The following is a 13,739-nucleotide window of genomic DNA, read 5'->3' as shown; positions in this document are numbered from 1 at the left end:
AGAGAGAGAGAGAGAGAGAGAGAGAGAGAGAGAGAGAGAGAGAGAGACAGAGAGACAGAGAGAGAGAGACAGAGTTGTGTGTCACACCTCGGTTGCAGCCCGTGACTCAGATAGCCAACAGGAAAAGAAGCACTTGTTATGGCTACTTGAATTAACATGGATTCCGACCACATGGTGCAAGGTATAGGAGTGCGCCTACAACACTTCAAAACACTTCAAAACACACACTGACATACTCGAGGATCACACAAGAGGCTTGTTGAAACACTCTGCACATTTTGATACAAGCAGCTGCGAGAGAAAAAGAAAATATCAACCCATCCATTTTGATACATGGAGACAATGAGGAACAAACCCACACAGCTGACACCAAGCTTAGGTTTCAACTATCTGGGCTTGAACCTCGGATTAAGCAGGGTTTCATTTACCCATGCTGACACAGGGGGATGAGTAATTCTGGCAGAACAAAGGACAAGCTCTAACACTGGCCCTTATCACCCCGAGCAGGTACACAAGCAAACACAATGATAAACGCACACACTTAACACTTTAAGCACACATGCACTCACACACCCACCCCCAGCAGCTAACATTTGAAAGAGACACACAAACTGTAATGTACAAATACACTGAGCACTGGAGGTCACAGTGATGAGTCGTCAACCTTTCCCAATAAAAGAGGTGGGGTGTGGAATCAGGTAGCGTGGGTGGAAACACTGGATTTAAAGCGTTCTTCACTACCATGACGATTGATGACCTGGGTGCCAAGTGGAAGCCATAGTCAGATAACGCAGAAACTCCAAAAAGATTACCAAAAAGGCTTCACAGTCTAACAAAATGATTAGTCTGGCTACGTAACAGTATTGATGCGCATCCCTGCTGTTGCCGAATCCATTTTCGTTGGTTACTGCTCAATTTTTGTCGGTGATTACGGATTCTGTTCTGTTGCTTTTTTTGTGTGCATTCCTACTCTAAAAATCTGCGTACAATTAGAATTTACTTGAATCTTGTAAAAGATAAAATGAAGGTTGAATAACAACACGGGCAGTCCTAGATCAAAGCTTGTGTAAAATACTGAATCAAGCACACCAAAAAAATTGGCATTTTTGTAATGCCCTACTTTGTTCAAAATGTCATGTCAGACATATTTTAGAGCATTCAAACTGTGAGTTCCTGAAAAGCACACAGAGATCGGCAGGGAATGGTGTTATATTCAAACCATGAAGCACAAGCTACCGACCGCAGGGGAAATGTTTGAGGCTCCTGGCTGTAAAAAGGAAAAGCCTAAGTACTTCTTAATTCCTACCTTTTAGCATTTTTCAACCAGCACTCACAACTGGTTGAACACTATCACCACTGCACATGCCTCACACATTATTCAAGGGCCTTATTTGAATCTGTAGGCGGTGGATGTGTTAGTCCATGTAAAGATCACAGAACAAATGCTACTGGCAGCTGAGGTTTTTGCACAGACGGCAACAAGGGATCTTAGACAACCAGTCCCCCCCAAACCCAGACAGGCACAGACAAAAGCAGGCGGCTGCGTTTTCCCAGGATGAGCTGATGTTCTCATTCTCAGCCGTCTACCCTCGACATTGTCCTCCCATTCTTCCCTGACTTATTTGTTTCACAGTTCTCCACCTTGAACTCATTCCCCTGCTCTTGATCTGTTAAAAAAGAAGAAAAAAAAGAAAAGAAAAGTCTGCAGAAAGACCTGAGCTCACCCACTTTTGCCCTTCCCCGTCTATTTCCTCAATGCATTACCAATAGATTACGTAAAAGAGACAACCAAACAGCACCGATATTGTCTCTCTCAAAGATTTCTTCGTATTGGCTTGAATATACTAGATGGAGGTGGTATTATAGATGGAGTGTTGCATTATGGGTTGTTTGTAGCCTTAATGTTGCTTGGCTTTCACTTTACTGCCTTTATACACCGGGAACATTTTTTGTGGGATTCATTTGCAGATTTATATATTCTTTTGATCTGTTGTTTTTTCCATGAGTACTTTCACACAGAATGTGAATATTTACCTGGCAAGGAAGTAACACGTTGGCTCCAAAGTCAGAATCAAGATGGCAAACTTTATTACTCCTTTCAACCATGACAAAGGCAGCACATATCAGATCCACTTTTTATCTTCTTACATTTCGGAATAAAAGACATATACACTGAATAACTGTTCACCAGATGGAACTCAAATTCCCTCAGAGTGTTTTACTAAAATGTAACTCCATAAAACAGCTTACAGTAACTGATATATATATATACTGTATATATATATATATATATATATATATATATATATATATGAGTTTTGATGTAGTCAGTTACTAATGGATTTCTAATTGTTCTAGTCTGACCTGTGTAGGGAACGTATAGCAGGCTTCTGATGCTGTGTGCTTCTTGTTATGTTACTCACGCTGGTCCTGTGTGTGCGAGCATGCTCCCAAGTAATGTGAGGCAGACTTATGTGAGTCTAATAATACAGATTTGAGCTTGGATACAAAATACTTTGATGTGTTCTTCTGATGTTTTTGGTGCCATTACATGCCTTATTAATCGTTTGTACTATTTCTGTCTCCTTTATGAATAACTTTTGAAATGTATCAAAGGCACCAAACGTACCTACTGTAAAACAAAAAGCGGGACTCGTTGTGCAAACATGAAACTGAAACGGGAGAGATAAATGCCTTCTGGGTCTGGTTTGATATAAAGAAAGCTAAACTTTAATCTTTTTCAAGTCTCGAAAGCTTACTGAGGGTAAAATCATGGAAGTGGGCTCTTAATTGGCATAGCTTTCCATGACTTAACTTCTGTGTTCACATAATTTAGGGATAGTTCTTATCTCTCTTTGGAGTCAGACAAGTGTAAATTACCATGAAAACACACGGAGGGTTTAAGAAAAATCCATATCTAAAGTCAATTACGAAGTGAACTGTGAAGAATAACAACAAGGGATACATTGCTGTGCATTATGATGAAGAACTGAATCAATATTTTAATATTGGAGTGATGTTAAAATTGGAGCTACAATGGTGCAGTTATGTCAATACTTAATTCATTTGATAGTTTAATTAGGCAACTGTTTGAGGAATACAGCTTGCTGTGCTGAAATATGGGCTACAATGACAAACAAACTCAATCATTATCTCAGCCTGTATCGCTATAGTGTTGCACTGAATATCACAAGTCTCCATTTTTTACCAATGCAAAAATCTGCAGTTTAACCAAACAGGGCATTTTCTGGCACTGTGGATGTTGCTTTTTAATCAGATAATGTCCCAATTCTTGCACAAAGATGTCAACAAAATCCCACATCATCTAAACACTGTGAATTGAATGAGTGTCCTTGAGCAAGACACTGAACTCCAATTTGCTCCTCGCCTTGTATTGCAGCTTCGCCACTATTGGTGTCTAGATGCTTGTGTGAATGGGTGAATGAGAAGCAAATTGTAAAGCGCCTTGAAACGTACAACTCTGTATAAATGCCGTCCATTTACCATGTAGGCAGCTCTCTGTCAGCGCTGACAGAGGCTGTCATTGAATATAATTAGTCTGCTTCTAATACATGTTCTATGATGCGTTATCTCCTGTTCCTCAGAAACATTTAAAGTGACACATTTTTCCGCGCTAAAACTTTAAGAACCAAGAAGTCTCGGACTTCAACAGGACTCAAAAGAGGCTGAAGAGAGAGGAAAATACTCACCGAAAGCTGACTGCTGAGAGGCGGCGAAAACTTCGTTTAGGGTTCCTTCTCCTTCAGTTTTTGTACGTAAAGAGATATCTAGCCATGTAATGTTGCAATGCACTGAAAAAGTTAATATTCCTCTTTTTTACAAAACAGTTTAAGGTTCCCAAGTATCTTTGATTCTCTGTCATAGAAAGAGAAGTGAGAATAACACTGCAATAAGTGTTACCTGCTCTCATACATTCTTCAGCTTGTCAATGCTTGCCCCAAAACAAAAAGCCCTTCCTACCACTCCATTAGTTTTCTCACCTCCCACTATTCCTGCTCTTGCTTATTGAATCAGGATTTGGCTGAGCCCTTTCAGAGCCCTTTCGGAACCAATATTTTCTGACAGAAGCCTCCAAATAATACACAGGGCACCAAGGATGATGAAAATGTATAAATGGGAAATCAGATTCCCGTGTTCACGTCTATTTACCGCACAGACTGAAAGCTGCAGGTAGGAGAAAAAGAAACTTAACTTGTGGCAAATGCAGCCTGCCTGTGGTACACTGGAAGCACACTGCCGATGCCTTCCCCCACACTCTCGGCTTTGGTCCATAAACTTTAATGTCTAACCCCACTGCAGACTAGGTGATAAAAAAATCAAGGCTCCTTCACTCACAGTCTGTAAACATGACTTGGTAGCAGGTCCAGAGCCTGTACAGCCCCATTCAAATCCCCTCTATTGACTTGAGTACTATATTTAAATTGCAGCACGGCAAACTTGAAGCTGTTTTAATAGAGTCACATTTTAAGAGACCCTGTCAGCAGATGAGACCGATCCATATGATGATGCGCTTACAATATGCAAGTGTGTATCATCAGCCACTTATTGCGAGCTGCGATCAGCCAGACCTGGCGGAGGCTGTGGTTAGCAGCTTCCCCTCTTCTGACTCTGCGGTTCGAGCTGAAGTCCACAAATGTAGCAACGGAAAGACTGTGCGCGCAGTGTGGAGAAATGATGCACATTATTTTTTTTATCACTCACAAAACATGTTGCTCAGCTCAACATCCTGTTTGTCACATCATCTCTGTTGTATTAGTAGAGGAAAAACATTTCTCAGACAAACAATAGCTGAATGAAGCCTGTAACTTTGGGCAGATCAGCCAACACAGGGTTCTGGGGGTGAGTTCCCTTACATACCTGTGGATAGATTACAGGGAATGTGCCATTTGCAATTCCCTGCTCTTATGTAACAGCAAGAAGCTGCTAGCTCACCCCCAGGCCTGTAAGGCTAGAGGCTATGCTGGTTCTCTCTCTCTCTGTACTTTGCTTCCTTCCTTCCTATTACGCACACACACACACACACACACACTTGCGACCAAACACAAACACACACAGTAATAGTACTATAATATGCTAGCTCATGCCTGAAGTGCTTGATAGCGCTCTTCTTCAGAGAGCAGGACTATAGGGGCTGTGAAAGTAAACAGCTCGGATCAAACCAACTCTCAGCTCCCTTTGAAGAGTGGGAGACAATTACGAAGATCAATGGTGCAGCCCAGAGGTGGTTAACAGCCTCGACAGGCAGACAGACAGGGATTGATGCCCTGTATAATCTAGAGTGTGCTCCTCAATGACTTCACTGTACAGGCAGATCCGAGGTGCACTGCATCCTTGCTGAACATACATGTCGAAGCACACCGAGCTCTGCCCTGAGGATACACAAACTGTACCTGGGCGCACTTATCCCTCGGTATGCTAGATTCAAACACCGTAGTGTGGGTTTTTAATGCATTTCGAGCAGATAGGGGTCAAAGCTCTGTGTGGGAAGACAGTTCTTCCTGCAACACTTTTCCCACAGACTGATAGTGGGTCTTATGTGTGACTGTGTGCATGTTCTTCTGTGTTACGTGAACGTTGCATGTTTTACTTTGACATCATTTGCCTAGCGATAAAGACTGCAACAACAGACTGAAACACCACACTACCCACTGTAATTTGTGAGTGTCTGTGCGTGTCCATGTCACTCGCGGTGCAAGAGGTGAGCCTCAAACTGTAGCTTATAAAAGCTCTGGCAGCACACACACACACACACTCTAACTGTGTAGGAGTTTCTGAACCAGCTCTCCTGCACCTTCCTTTCCCGTGGGATAACGTATACAGCTAAGCCCGTACAGAACAGACGCTGCGATTTCAGACGGCTTGCACCACCTTGACTTAGTAAACAACAAGATGCAGGAAACAGTGGGAGAAGTGCTACAGCCACCAGCAATTTCTGTTCCTCAGCACAACAAAGCCATATTAGTTGCCTAAATGACATATTTGCCAGTTGATGTAGAACAACATCAACAAAATAGCCTTTTGAACTAAATATACAGCTTATGTGAAAGTACAACTTGTCCTTGGTGGCTATGATAGCAGATGAATAGATTCAGTGGTTTTGTTGTGTACACTCATGAATAGCACATAAGGTTCTTCAAAAAAAAAGAGAAAGAGATAAGATCAAAACAAATACATTTGTATTTCCTGGGGAGGGAAAAATGCCTCTTTGAGATGTTTAAAGGCTTCCCACCCTCTTTGGGTGTACAGAGGGGGGAACAATGCAAACTGATTTCTGATTATCATATAATTCCATCTGCGCTAACGGAACGGAACAACAAAGCAGCAACAAGAACACTTCTGCCCCACATTTATTTACTTTTCTGTCCTCCAGGGTGAGGAGAGGAGAAAAGCAATGTGTCATTACCTCCATCAACAAAGTTAGAAGGCAGACTGCTGTACAAGCAGCGATACAATTTAATGTTTGCACATAGCGATGTCCGGACAGATTAAAAATTTCTGCCATAAAATGTTGTATCATATATATTTCAATTGACCAACTGTAGGGTTTTAATTGCACCCAGCATGACTATACAGTACGCTGGCACACACACATGGGATTACGAATGCCGTTTGCCCACAGGCTTACATGTGCATGTGCAGACACACACAAACTCACACACTGTACAAGCCCCTGGCCTGGCTGGCAAGCTCATCAGTGACTCGGTTAGCCATGGAAAATAGCTGCCTTTACACACACACACACACACACACACACACACACACACACACACACACACACACACACACACACACACAGCCAACAATCATCAGCACTTTCCACCAGTGCCTCTCAAAGGAAACCATTACACTGCAGAAACCCACGGGAAGCCAGGCAGAAAGGGGATTTTCTCAAGCACTTTTTTCTCTCTTCCTCTCTCAAAAATGAAACAAAAAAAACGAACTAAATTACAGTAAGCTACTTTTGCCAGAGAAAGAGAGATTACAGTCAGCCAAGCGTCTAATTCACCTGTGACCCAGTAATTCATTTGGCTGATAATCTGCTATTGCAGGTGACACTAACAATCACCGATATGATGGGTAGAGAGGCGAGGGGGTTTTAGAGGGGTATGGGTTGAGCTGATTGGTGGAGGCGATATTTGATTCAATTCTCAAATGAATAATGCATTATGAAATTGATCCAGACAAATCCCACTTTGAGGAGATTGGAGTAGGATTATACAAGGAAGGATTTGGGAGAGGTTATGACAGAGAGGAGGTTTCCTGGGAAGGTGCACTTCAGCATCAAGTGGTTACCTGGTGCTTGATCCATTTATATGCATGTCAGCTGCATGCGGATAGAACAAACTGTGAGTTACATGCACAGTAATACCTTGTGTGGGATATAGCCCTAAAAGGGTATTGCAGATTTCCATAACCTTTTCAATCGGATGGCCTTGAGAAGAAAAAAAAAAACAAGCTCAAACTATTTCTGTTCCCTCCTTGTTTAATTGTTTATTTGTTCTCTTACAATGAATTGCATCGTCATGTATGGCTGACTTAAAGGGAATGTCAGTTTTATTCTACTGGAAATTAATACCAAGTTATAATCTATATAAATTTAGTTCTGTCTTTAAAGAAATAGTTTGACATTTTTGCAACTACACTTACTCCTTTCCTTCAGTTTCCTGTCTTAATGCTAAACTAAGCTAAACTGCGGCTGGTTCCAGCTTCATAATGAACAGACAAACATGAGATCTTCTCATCTAACTCTTGGCAAGATGGTGACTTAACATATTTCTCAGAATGTTGAAGAATTCTTTTTATTTTGTTATTTGTTTTGTTGATTTTTTATTTTTACTGTGAATATTGACTGTGCTTTAGAAAGTGTTTTATGTACACTAACATTAGTTACTTTTTTGTTTGTTTGTGCATTGTGTGACTTGTATGGATGCTTAGTACGCATTCTCTATCTAAAGGTTTCTAAATCACCTGTAAATGTATTTTCTAAAGTGTTACAAGATGGACGTCTGTAAATACTAATGAAAATACACTTAATTAATTGCCACTAAATCCAACAGCGTCTCCAGGGAGGCTTCCTTGTAATACTTGATTAAAAATAGACTGTTTACTGGTGTACTTCACTTGTGTTAACTTGTGGTTTTACCCTGGAAAGAAAGGGCGACTCCTCATGGCAACAGCACCAGACATCTGCTCAGCAGTTTTTATAAGTAATTAGCCTCTCTGCTTGGATTTAGTTGGTTGCTTTTACTATTCCAACAACTATTTTAACGAATGACTGCTTTCACCCTCACAACGAAACCTAGAGTGCACTTAATTTCCAACAATTGTAAAATATTCATTGGCACAATCAGTCACTTTATTGAAGCGCGTGTCAACACAGGGGCAGGAACAATGTGGGGAAACAAAGTAATTATCTGGTGCCTTCCTACAGTAAATACAGTACACGGGAGTTTGAAGTATTGTCAGCAATGAAAATTTTATCATTACTGTGAAAAAGCACTTCAGAAGCTCAGGCTTTGGAAAACCCTGAAATGTTTTCCATCACATCGCTCCGCCGCACGTTACGCAGCTAACAGCCTGTCCATGGGGCTTTTCAGATGCCATGTAAGAGATGTGTAGTGTTAACCTGACATGGCAGAGTACACGGTTGTCAATAAAAATGCTTTAGAGTGTTTAAACTTTCTATTCTCTGGGGTCAGGGAGCATTTATTCCCACTTAATTGCCATGTCTGGCTCCAACACTTTTAACAAGTGTGCTAAAGTTAACAGGATTTTCTTTCTTAATAAGAAAAGGCAGACAGAGCACTGCTTCCAAAGCTTTGAGGGCAATCTCGCCCTATCTGTACAGTACCTCATGTTGAAGAAGCACTTTAATTCATTACTATGTCAAATTTATCTGTCTTATGAAAGGCAAATTCCATTCAGGTTTTGGAGGCTTGCCATAGAGTATATATTCTGAATCCATAATATTAAAAGCTGCCATGTTGTCTTCAATGATGTGCTTGATTTGCAGGCTGTGTTCACAAACAAGACTATTACCCATACATTTTCCAGCTCACGCACTTAATGCAAAAGTCTTGTCCAGAGGTGTTTTACTTCTGCCAAAGAGAAAGCTTCATTAATTATCACAGAAGGTTGCGCTCTCCTTTCTTGCCGGATGTTTTATCCGCTCCCTTTTGCTTGCAATGGGGCATGAAACTCTGAGGCCATTTGCGACAGTAATAGGAGCAGTGTTAAAAACAAAATTAGAGGCTCTGTAATCAAGTGAATAATTAGCAGGTCTTTCAAAACAAAATCATTTCAATTTAGAGATAGAAGTTGAAATGAAGATGAATCTATGAAAGATGATTTCAAAAGACACTGTGTGTATTTATGCAGATAAAAGAGACGCACTTCCTGGATATTGAGAACTGGAAGTTCACAGAAGTGTAATGGTGCGATCCATCAAATGCACTCTTTGTTGCCTCCCTGGGTGGAATGTGTAAAAGCACATAAATGAGCAGAATTTATGGCCAGTTGGAATGGATAAAATGTGAGAGCGGCAAAAGTTGAACATCTGTGTACAGTATATCATATCATAATCACTCAGGGTGCAGAACTTTTCCTACACAGCATACTGTAGCTGTTTCTCACACACACACACACACACACACACACACACACACACACACACACACACACAGTGTGTGTGGGTGCTACTCCTCTAGTTCCCACTGTTATGATTTGTCCCCATCCGTGTGGCTCGCTTGCCATCGTCATGATTGACAAATGTCAAACCTGTCCCCATCCATGGAGCTCACTCATCTTTGCTGTGATTGGCAAGAGTCACACCTCTGCCAACTTTTCTCAAATTATTTCCCAAGTGTTTAAAGGACAGCTGGCTGATGAAAGCTTTGGTATAATCTGTTTTCATGCACATACTAACATCTTTAACCTGAAGCTTAATCCACAAACCCAGCAGGCTGAATTTGCAGGAAAGGTTAAAGAGCAGCGCGTCTCCCCTCCCTCATTTTCACCACTGTGGCGCTCTATGGGCTGACCCTTAACCCCAAATCCTTGAACCTCAACTGCACCAATAGAGCTTCTCAGTGGCCAATGGATCAGACTATCAGACCTATGCAGCAGGCGCCTGTGGCTAAGGAGGTCGAGAGGGTCATCCGTTTATCTCAGGGTCGGTGGTTTGATCCCCTTTAGCAAGACAGTGATGCTCAAGATGCTCCTGATGGTCAGGACTGGTGGATGAGAGGCAAATTGAAAATCACTTTGTCCGTTAAAGCAGTAAAGCACTAAATAAGTACAGTCCATTTATCATTTACTGTGGGTGTACTAGGCAGCTCGTGGGTGTGAAAGTATGTTATTGTGAAAGCAAGACGCTCCTTAAGGAAAGCACAGCCTTCAGTAAACACCATGCCATACATGTTCAATGTCACTTTTTACAAGACATTCTGATGCAAGTAAGGTGTCAAAGTAGTTCTACAAAAAATAATAGTAACAACATTGCTCCGACATTACAAAGACAGTGGCATTATCCTAGAGGAGGCTGTGAATACATTTGTATTTATCTGGGGAAAGAAATACAATTAATAAGGCAGGACACACTTATGTATTGATTGCATTTTTGACATTTTAACATACTATGTTGACGTAACACTAATTGGACAAGAAAGTATGCATCCATTAGCGTGTGCATGCATCCATTACAGCAGTAGACCTGACACTAAAACAGAGGGGAAATGTTTTTTTTGCTGCTCATAGCCAAAGTAAAAGTACCATTAAACTATTTGACATTTTCTGCCTGGCAAGACTTCCAGCGAGCAAGAAGGAGAGGGGCCACTGGTTTGACTAATTTTAGTATTGCCCACTTGAACAGCAGCACTTTTCAGCACTTGTGACATTGGCTGACATTGCCACAGTGATGGTGAGGGAAGCAAAGTGGCCATCAGACAAGAGACAGTCCTTATCTGAGGACTCTTACTCTCGTAGGTTATCACTGCTCAGCTGTCCACCCAATCACTACCAAGACCTTTCTTGGATATCTCTAAGATTGGTTCTTGTAAAAGTGTGTTTCTCTGTTTGTGTGTGTGTGTGTGTGTGTGTGTGTGTGTACCCTCTAGCCCTCTGTCGCTGTCTGCTGTTTCCCTGTCCGCTTCCATCACCCCCCCCCCTCTCCCTTTCTGGCAGTAAACGCATGCACTTACAGAAAATTCCCACCACACCGACACTCATCCAGCTAAAAGCAAGTGGCTATATGCCAAAAATATGTCAAGTCACCACCTTTTACACATCATGATTATTGACAGGGCAGGATTAACTGAGGCTGGGTTTCTTCATACTTCAGCAGTTCATAATTGGAGCGGCAATTCACCGCGGAACAGTGGCTGCTCAAACTGCCTCCTGAGATGTAGCTAATATCTGCCAGTCTAATAGTTGTGAAACATGTAGACAGTGGAATCAGAGACTGCAACAGCCACAACATTGCCATGTGGTATACATATGGTATGGAGTGACTGAAATTCTATCTAAAGCTCCATTAACTGAAGGAGACAATGTTAAATCACCTATTTGTACAGACTACTTTTTAAAGCTAAGTTTTTAAAGCATTCTCATCTATAGACTTGCAAAACATTTGGTGATACAAACATTGATGGATGCCTTCTGCAAGGGTATTGTCTGTCAAACACATTGTTTTGCCAGTCAACATGATACATTGTAGACTGGTATTAAACATATTTCTCATGTACAGTTTGAGATATTGTAGTGTAAAAAATGCATTTAAAAGCAAGATTTTTGATAATTGTTCAGATTATTACAATAATGATCATGATGTAGTCATCCTTAATGTGTTGTAAGTCAACTGGTATATGGTCTGATTTCATTTTAACAAGACAGAATTCACATATCAGGGAAAGTTTCAAAAACACCTTTGACCCGTTATGAAAAGAGAAAAAGATATCTCATCCTACTCATGCTTTGGGATCCTCTCTCATACAACCTCTATCCAATTTTGGTAGTGTGTGGGTGTTTGTGTGTATACTGTGTGTGTGTGTGTGGCAAGGGGGTCAGCTGTTTGAGATGAAACTTTGATCAGTACCATTGCCCTCTGAATAAAAGACATCTTGCTCTTTCCCTTCAGTGCAGATGGTGTGTGTGTATGTGTGTGTGTGTGTGTGTGTGTGTGTGCCTGTTTATCAGGCTGCTTGTGGCGGCCAGAGGATGAAATGGCCATTATAGTAACACAGTAAAATCCCCTCTGCTTGCGTTTTATTTGATTGAATATATTTTATGACGGCTTTATGGAAATGACCGGACATGTACCATTTTCATGTTTTACTCAGATGCGGTCTTTTGTTTGTCACACTACAGTGTGCATCACAGAAACCACTCAAAATCCCTCACCATGGGCAGTAATAAGAATGCAAAGGGAAAACTGCTTTAAATGTTCATTCCAGATTGCAGAAAGCAAAGGCAGGATAACTGAGGCTGCGATTAGAGAGAAGAGCTCTTCCAGAGGCAGCAGTCCTATCCCGTTTTTACCACAAGAAGACTCAGTAATAGGTTTTTACTGACAACAAACCACAGGTCTCTCATTAACAGGGTGTCTTCGAGCCTCTTCAGGGAGGTAAGTGAGCTCAAACCTGATGCACCAAACACAAACAGATAATCTTATTTACCCATTTCATATGCTCTGAACTCAAGGCTTTCAATTTACTTACCTCTCAGTCGAACCCTGCTCTGACTGCTGATGAAGGACTGGCTACTGAGAATTAATCTCCAAATGTTCTGTCTGACCACAAATGCTGTTTTTTAAACTCATTGAAAAAACGTATTGAAAAAAAATGTGATTTTCTCTAGCCTTTATTTAAAATGTAATTATAATGTGTGCCTTCTAGCATGACAGCCAGAAATGGTTTTCGCTCATTCCTCATTTATACAATTTCGAGACAAGATGTAGCAAATTAGTTATACTTTAAATCATCTTTGTTTAGGTGATTTTGCTCAAAGATTTTTCACTGAGCTTATGATAGAATTGAGTCATCTCTGTGAAGTATACCTCTTTTCAGCCCCAGACTGAATATTTCTTGATCTAGTGATCAGAATGCGAGCTGAAAGATGCAGGTAAGACATCAGTGACAAAGTAAGGCTAACCTGTCATCCTTTGACAACTAGAGCTTGAAGGGGGGGGGGGGGATCACTTACACCTGAGAGATATCTAACCCAGTCATACTCCTTCTCAGACCTCCACTCCCTCACTTATCGTTCTCTCAGCCCTGTGCATGTTCTCAAATATTCATGACCATGCAGCCAGTGTCATCTTAGAATATCTAAATGGGAAGCCTAAGGCAGAAGGAAATCATCCTACTATGAAAGTCTCCGGTCTCCGGCGAATGTTAAAGCAGTCATCTATAAACCTCGCTCCATCAGTTCCCTCCCCCTCACCGTGACAATTTCTTCTCTTCTTATTTCCACTCCAAACTTCTTATGGTGAATAGATATGGCATACCACACAAAATGGCAATTTGCAAAAATATGTTTTAATAAATATTCAGAGGATGCCATATGTGATATCTGCTTTCCATTGCAGTGAATCAGCTCGTGGCACAACATCTGCTACTGGAGCTGAAAGTGGGACGTAAAACGTTTTGACAGCTGATTTGTAAAACACATACACACACACACACAAATTGCCCCATGCTCGCTCTCTCTCTCTCTCTCTCTCT

The 13,739-nt window shown here is 41.3% G+C and overlaps 1 protein-coding gene across 6 annotated transcripts in view; it reads right to left on the bottom strand.

Annotated features, from left to right (window-relative positions):
• The window catches only part of inpp4b (inositol polyphosphate-4-phosphatase type II B), a 126,923-nt gene that overhangs the window by 86,277 nt on the left and 26,907 nt on the right, over nucleotides 1–13,739 (bottom strand). The gene's annotated exons all lie outside the window — the stretch shown is intronic.

This window comes from Anarrhichthys ocellatus, unplaced genomic scaffold, assembly GCF_004355925.1.
Source record: "Anarrhichthys ocellatus isolate YVR2014 unplaced genomic scaffold, GSC_Weel_1.0 scaffold28, whole genome shotgun sequence".
In the NCBI taxonomy this organism is placed as follows: domain Eukaryota; kingdom Metazoa; phylum Chordata; class Actinopteri; order Perciformes; family Anarhichadidae; genus Anarrhichthys; species Anarrhichthys ocellatus.
Note: the sequence above shows the minus strand (reverse complement) of the source record. Positions and strands in the feature narration are given on the sequence as shown.